This window comes from Aedes albopictus, chromosome 2 (genome assembly GCF_035046485.1).
Source record: "Aedes albopictus strain Foshan chromosome 2, AalbF5, whole genome shotgun sequence".
NCBI lineage: Eukaryota > Metazoa > Arthropoda > Insecta > Diptera > Culicidae > Aedes > Aedes albopictus.
This window is the reverse complement of record NC_085137.1, coordinates 98,217,816-98,223,433: the sequence shown is the minus strand read 5'-3', so window position 1 is coordinate 98,223,433 and position 5,618 is coordinate 98,217,816. Positions and strand designations below refer to the sequence as shown.

The window sequence follows — 5,618 nt, the reverse complement described above, 5'->3', positions numbered from 1 at the left end:
AGGTGCAACTTTGCAGAAGACCATATTGGTCCAAAAAATCAGTTGAAGGCGCTGAACGCATCTTTCCTCGTAAATCTGGATCGTGGACCACTGTGCATTGGAATTCCCAATTGCCAATGAAACCTAATGAAACGCCCTCAACATGCTCCTGAAATCCTCTGAAGACCATTGGATCTCCCTTCCGTTGGGCTTTCTGGGAACTTCCTGGAAATCCCCATCTCAAATGCCCAGGAGCATCAGTATCGTAATTAATGTTTTATACTACTCATTTCAGTATCGTAATGCCCTACTTTTCCATACCGGTTTATTATGCAACTAAAATTAGTTGCATAATAAAAAAGGTGCATAATGTTCATAATGCAACTCATTTGAGTTGCTACTTATGGGTTGCTTTATGAAAAAAAAAATGCATAAAATGTTGTATGGAGCTCTTTGCAAAATTCGATTTTTCAGCACTCTTCGTTGGATAAATAACTCGGCTAGCCTCGTTGGATAAATGTACGACTCGTGCTGAAAAAATCTACTTTTGGCAACTCGTTACATAAATAACTATTATGATTTCTTGTTTTTTCAATCTCTAAAACAGATTTGCCTTTTATTTATTTATGAATTTCTTTCATTTATTTATTTATTTATTTATTTATTTATTTATTCATTTTGTTATTTGTTATTCATGAACGCTCTGCCCCATTCATGTTCCTCAATGGAAATTACCTGGAATTTATATTTGTTTTTTTTTTGTAGGGGTCCACCATGAGCACAGGGTTTATTACTAGCACCCAATCCCTAAGCTCTAAAAGGGTTGTTGTACCCCAGCACTCTCTCCATAATACCCTAGGTAACCCTTTACGTTGATGAAGTGCAAATATCAAAAAACGAACATCGACTGCGGTCATGGCAAACGGTCGGAGAGTGGTAACTCTAAAGTCAACTTATTAGCTATCTAAGTTGTGCGGATTGGGCTTCACCAAATCGGTATTCTTGCTTTCAAAGTAGCAACAATGGATTCACGTATGATTCATTCTTTCATACCAACCATCATCATTCCTACAAATTCGAGCACATGCTCATCCACCTTTCCACACAATTCGCATCCATTTCACATCCCCTTTCTCGCCAACTCACTTCTCACCGCAACGGTCATGCGCTTTAGCAAAAGCGTCCGACTCTCCCCAAAAGCATCCCAGCTGTCAACCTGTTTCCATGCTTTTTCACACGTTCGGCTCTCAGTTTTCCCACGCTCCAACCTTCAAAACAGAGAAAATTGTTTCCCTACATTCGGGAGCCGTTCTCCCACTTTCTCACCTCTCCGACTGCGATTGCGACGATGAGCACGTGAGCACATTCCAAGGATGCTGCAAATCATCCCATTTCGGTGGCCGGATGGCGAACAACTCCCGCATCCACCGATGATCGGGATTCGAGTCAGTCCGTGGAGAAACGCCTCTTCGAGTGGTTCGGTTTGTATCCTATCTTCACTCAGTAATAGTTTCGGGAACGGTTGGACGGTGGCAAGTTTCTAAGTTCGCACAGTGACCAATCGACCATCAGGTTCGCGCGCGCCCCTTCTACTGAAGAGTGTTGTTGATTCAGTGTCTTGTTTTTCTTGGACCAGACTTAGGGGTTGGTCTGGACGTGAAGAAGCTGAGTAAGAAGAAAAATAAAACGGTTTGCCCCATCTTGTGGGTCCCCTTTGGATTCGGGAAGGGCCGTCGTGCGTGTGTTTGTTTCTTTGAAAATTGAAGGAAGTGTCGTCGACGGAAGCTGGGGGTGTCGCCGTAGAAGATCTCCGCTACAAGGTGATTTCGCAGCACAGTGGGAGGTCGGCTTTCCCACGGTCGTCAGTCGGCCCGTCGGTTACCTGAATTGTTTGCGAGGTGTGAGAGGTTTTCGTGTGGTGTGGTGTTGCGGTGTGGTGGCACACTGGGTGACGACGGCGTTGGATATTCGACTGGATTTGACAGTGACAAAATCAACAAACATTCGCGTGGAATATCAATGGTGTTTCGGAAATTGCAAAAAAGAAAGAATCAACGAAAAAAATGTGTGCATGAATTTGAATTGGATACTCTGCTATGAGCATTGGATATTGGATTGAGCAAGATCCGGCCTTTTTGGGTTCCAATGTTTGCGCTTCAATATAGACTGTGAGTGTGAAATGTTTGAGGAAGGTGATGAATTAAATATGACCCCTGGTGCCGATGCGCTAGGCTGATAACGAACAGAACGGATGAACGGATGCAAATAGCTTTTGCACATCGTATTATTATCACAATCTCGAAACGTTGGGCCAAAAACGTAAAATTTAATTGTAACTTTTGAAAATGTGCATTCCTTTAAATGGTTTAATAGTTTATTTAATCAATTACGCGAACCTGTTACATTAAATGTTTAGGAGAGGTCAATGATTTTAAATGATTTTTTTTAGTCTTCCATGTGAAGTAATCTGTGAATATCAATTCATTTTCCAGATAACTTTAAAATTCCTAAATTGTTGTACATATCCATATTTGTATATGTACCTAAGGTGAAATAAGCGTACCAAATCTTCTTGAACATAACGTAACAATATAATTGATTAGTCGGAGAGTGATTTTTGGTGGACAACGAAAACCTGCTGAACGCCAAATAAAAAGCCTAATTCGATATACAGTAAATTAAAGCTAAGCACAATAATATATCTGCTCGATAACTGAGTGCTCTTTAACTGGGCTGCTCTTCAACTGGTCGCTCGATAACTAGAAAATAATTCAGTTAAATAGCAGCTAAAAAAAATAGACGTGAAATGCTGCAAATCGATAAACAAACCACGATGGCAGTTTAGTTTATTATAGAGCGGAAAGTTCTGCTCAGCAAATGATACAACCAGCTCCCAGCAAAAACAAACGTTTGTGTAACTGAATTTTAATAGGACAGAGAATCTCAGCATATTGTTCTATTTCTGAACGTCAACAAATAAACAATAACATTGAAATCAATGTGTGTGTGTGCTTTAAGAATGAAATTTCTCCCGTCTATCAGAAACATCATAAAGATTTTTCAAGTTTAAATTCTGGAATATTCACCAAAACATTAGCTCTATTTTCAATGTTTGAAACGTAAATAGTCCCACCATTGTGATGTGCAGCAAGCAAGTATGCATTCACTCCGGCCTGACACCTTCGGCCTGACACCCTATAGTGCTACTTTCTCTAGACTGTTTGAGAAATTTTAAAAACACTTTGTTTATTTAATAATATGAACTGTTATGATGATTTCTACCAACTTCTTTCAGGTTACAGCATACATTATACAGCATTGTATTGTGATCCATTGTACAGCATATATTGTGATCCATATTTTTGTATATTCTTTCAATTGTCATGATATTTTGAAGAACAGTATAGGTCTCCAGTAAGCCTAGTGGTTGAGGCTATGGATCGCCAATGCGGAGACGGCAGGTTCGATTCCCGTTCCAGTCGCGCAAATTTTCTCGACTCCCTGGGCATCATTGTGCTTGCCTCATAATATACAAATTCATGCAATGTGGCAGGCAAAGAAAGCCCTTCAATTAATAACTGTGGAAGTGCTCAAAGAACACTAAGCTGAAGCGAGGCAGGCCTAGTCCCAGTTTAGAAGTAGAGACATAAAGCAGAAGAAGAAGAAGAAGAAGAATCGAGTTATCTAACAATTCACTTCATTCTCCAAATTTGCATTTGCACGAAGGTATTTTTGAGAATTTAAAAATTTAAAATTTTTATCACTAAATACTAAATTGTCTTAGCAATGCATTCATCAAAATCTGGGAAAACTTCATAAAGGCATTCGCACAACAGTTTTTTTTTAAGGTTTTCTAAGGATCATGAAAACTACCGAACAGTTTCTGAGATTTACTGAACATATTCAACTAAAACTATTTTTTTTCAGCTCATTAGAAAACAGTAACTTTGGTTGTGTTTGAAATTTGATTATTTTATTTGTGAGATTTTTTTTCTATTATGCTACATTTTCTGACAACTTTGTGCTACTTGAAATTTTCGCAAGAAAAATAAAGAAAGTTGGTTTTATTTGCTTCGTTGGAATAGCTAAAAGAAACGTTTTTGGATATATATTGTGCTCAAATTTAAAGGGCAGTCAATCGTTAGTTTATTTATAATTTCTGAAACAGTCTATAGAATAACAACATGGAATAAAATTGTTTACCAATCGTAATGTCCCAACTGGAACAAAGCTTACAGCTCAGCTTTGTGTTCTACAGAAAACAAACAAAATGATCGAGACTGGCAAAATTTTCAATTTCCAAAAAAAGTTCAACTAGTTGTAACTTTTTGGAAAGTGCATCAAATAATTTCAAATTTTCACTGTAAGTAGTTCAACTAGTTGTGTATCCCGAGCAGAAAAGAATAACAAAAAAAAATAACATATCGAGTTATTAATCTCAAATAACATTATACCTCGATATGCCCTTCATTAGGTGGACATAAAAGGCAAAATAACAGAAATGAATACCATAATTTTGTATAAATAACGCCTGAAAAATAACAAGTCCTGTTATTTCAATAATGAATGCATACCAGAATTTTAAATGCTCTATATGTTATCCAGAAGGTATGAGATAACAAAGTAATAACATTTCTTGCCATTAAATGGAATATTTTTCGATAGCTCCAAGATGTAATAACAAATCTTGTTCTTCAGCTATTTTCCCAGCTAAATCAACATTACCAAAGGACGGACTCGTTTTTCCGGTAATAGGAAAAAAACACCCTGGATAATCGAACTTTTTTTATTTCATTTGTCTATTGTGTTAGGGCACCTTAATTGGTAACTTTTCCGGGGATTGGTCCAGGAAGTCCATTTGGGTTTTTTCAGCGATTCTACCTTGTATTCCTCCAGATTCCTTAATGGGTTTCTTCTGATTAATCGTCAGGAAATAATTCAGAAGCTTCTTTAGGTGAATAAGGAGTTAAGTCTTTCAGATATAAGTTTTTTTTTTCAGGAAAGAGCAGTCAAGGATCCTAGAAAACAATCTGGGAATTTCTCCAGCAACTCCTGAAGGGATCTCAGAAGAACAAGAAACTAAGGACTCTCAAAAAATCCTAAAGAAATCCCATCAATTCTGAGAGTATTCCTTGTGGAACAATTCGATGATTTCTTGAAAGAACTTTCTCAAGGTTTCCCATTATGAACTTCTGGAGGACTCTCAGGAATAACTCTCCGGAGATTTCTATTCAGAACATTAGAAGGACTCCCTTAAGAAGCTTCTTGAGGATTTGAGGAAGAATTTCCTGGAAGATTACTAGACTAAACTTCTGGAAGATTCCAGACTAAACTTCTGAGAGACGCAGTAAGAAATCGAGGAGAATTGTTATTATATTATCTTTTTTAACGAGATTTTCTGCCCAAGGCTAGTCCATCTAGTAATCATGGGGAAATAACAAAGATGAAAGATAGAGAATCCTCTTGGAAAATCTCTTGGAAGTATTCATAATAATAGTTCAGGTGTAGGTGTTTCTACTGCACATAAATACCCAAACAAAGTCCTGTGGGAATCCTTCAAATAAATTTTTGAATGGAAGACATTCCAGGAAAAAATATCATAAGAAACTCTTTAAAGAATCCAAAAAAGAACTTCTGAT

At 37.5% G+C, this 5,618-nt stretch overlaps 1 protein-coding gene across 3 annotated transcripts in view; it reads left to right on the top strand.

Annotated features, from left to right (window-relative positions):
- The first annotated feature begins 1,436 nt into the window (after positions 1-1,436).
- The window catches only part of LOC115255007 (uncharacterized), a 717,425-nt gene continuing 713,243 nt past the window's right edge, over positions 1,437-5,618 (top strand). For 2 of the 3 annotated variants that reach the window (XM_062850109.1, XM_062850106.1), the window contains exon 1: positions 1,440-1,877. The gene's annotated coding sequence lies outside the window, so the exon portion shown is untranslated. Of the gene's footprint in view, positions 1,878-5,618 lie in introns of all 3 variants that reach the window. The other variant, XM_062850108.1, reaches the window with a different exon arrangement.